Here is a 1,919-nt window from a genome sequence, read left to right as displayed (position 1 = left end):
GTCCAATTGGAGCTGTGCCAGCACATGCCACAGCCACAGTAACACCAGATCAGAGCCGTGTCTGTAACCTACACTGCAGTTTGCAGCAACACCAGATCCTTAATCCAATGAGCAAGGCCAGGAATTGAACCCATATCTTCATGGATACTAGTCAGGTTCTTGACCTGTCAAACAACAAAGGGAACTCCAAGAATTCATGATCCTAATGGAACACAATGGAGCTCTTCTTGAGATATAATAACCTGATCAATAATTATCTTTGCCTGTCCTGAGAAGGCAAGAATCTTGATTTATTTGAGGAGTTTATTCAGAGCTTCTTTCACATCCTTATTCCTTAGGCTTTAGATCATGGGATTCAACATGGGGAACACCACAGTGTAAAAATGTAGAAACTATTTTATCTCTATCCAAAGAATAGCTTGATTGTGGACGAGAGTAGATGTAGAGGATGGAGCCATAGTACAAGGTGACAGAGATAAAGTGGGAGGAGCAGGTGGAGAAGGTTTTGGGTGGAGCGGATCTTCAAGATAGTTGTGATGATGAAGAGGTAGGAAGCTATTATAAGTACAATGGGGGTTATGACATTGGAGGCCAGGACAAAGTAGAGCACAGTCTGGTAGCTATCCTTTCTTCCACAAGCCAACTTCACCAGAGGTGGGATATCACAGAAAAAGTCATCAATAATGTTGTTGCTACAGAAGTTCAAGGCAAAAGTCCCTTTGGTAACAATGAAAGCATTAATAAAGCCACCAAGATATGAGGCTGCTATGAAGAATGCACATAGTTTTATGGGCATGGCCTGAGAATAAAGCAGTGGCTTTGAGATGGCCATGTAATGGTCATAGGCCATGGCAGCCAACAGGTAGCACTCACTATAGGTCAGCCCAGCAGAGAAGAAGAACTGAGCTACACAGCCAGCAAAGGAGATGCTTTTGTCTTCAGAGATACAGGTCACTAGGATCTTGGGGGTGTAGACTGAGGAATACCAGAGATCCAGAAAAGACTGATTCCCAATAAAAAAATACATGGGTGTGTGCAGCCTGGAGTCCTTACAGATCAACACCATGAGGGTGGTATTTCCTAACACAGTCCCAGAATAGACACCAAGGAAGACAACAAACAGAACCAGCTGCACCACAGGGTCTGTTGTGAAGCCCACCATTATGAAATCTGTCACTGTGTAATTGCTTCTCTCCATGGCTATAGGTAATCTCACCTAGGAGGAAAGAAAATGACTTGAGCTTGAATCTATGCTGAAAAAATGGCGAAGGACATTTCATTACTGCCAGACCTTGAAGTCTAGCATGCAGCAATGTAAGTGTCCATTTTTGAAAGAATTTTCATTTTGCTACAAAACCACTCAGATTGTGCTATATGTTGTTAAAAGATAGAGTTTGCACATTATAATTTTCAGGTGTTTCTTTGATCAAACGTCAATTTGAATCAGGCAGCTCTTAACCAAATGTGATGAGGAGTTGTTTACAGACAGGAAGTAGGGTAGAGGACTTGGAAGAGAAGATATGGAGGCAAAACAAGGAAATTATCTGATTGGCCATAGCTTAAGCGGTTGTCTTATTAGGAAAACCTAGCAGGCTGTTTGTGATGGTTGTTCTTAGGTTTCATTTTCTCAGGTTCAAGTAAATTGAGTCTGTCTTCAGTTTTGTAGGATTCCTTACACAGTCTACCAACAGGTAAAAACATCCGAGGCTGATTATTTCCCTGTTTAGTGGCTTTAAAATTTTCAATTATAAATGTTTGTCTTTGGTTGATTTTTTTTCCTCTTAAGAATGATTGTTCAACTAAAGGAAAGATGGACTTAATATCCATCTTCTTGTACTTTGGTCTTCTTCATAATCACAATTTTCTTTTATGCTAAAGTCATGATTCCTTATTTGTGTCTGAAATACTGAATGTTACCT

At 40.5% G+C, this 1,919-nt stretch overlaps 1 pseudogene; it reads right to left on the bottom strand.

The window, feature by feature from the left end:
• Nucleotides 1–290: 290 nt before the first annotated feature.
• LOC125121095 (olfactory receptor 1013-like) lies at nucleotides 291–1,198 on the bottom strand (annotated as a pseudogene).
• Between the last annotated feature and the right edge of the window lie 721 nt (nucleotides 1,199–1,919).

The sequence above is a fragment of the Phacochoerus africanus genome, chromosome 2 (assembly GCF_016906955.1).
Source record: "Phacochoerus africanus isolate WHEZ1 chromosome 2, ROS_Pafr_v1, whole genome shotgun sequence".
Lineage (NCBI taxonomy): Eukaryota > Metazoa > Chordata > Mammalia > Artiodactyla > Suidae > Phacochoerus > Phacochoerus africanus.
The sequence above is the reverse complement of the archived record's forward strand: the minus strand, read 5'-3'. Positions and strand labels throughout refer to the sequence as shown.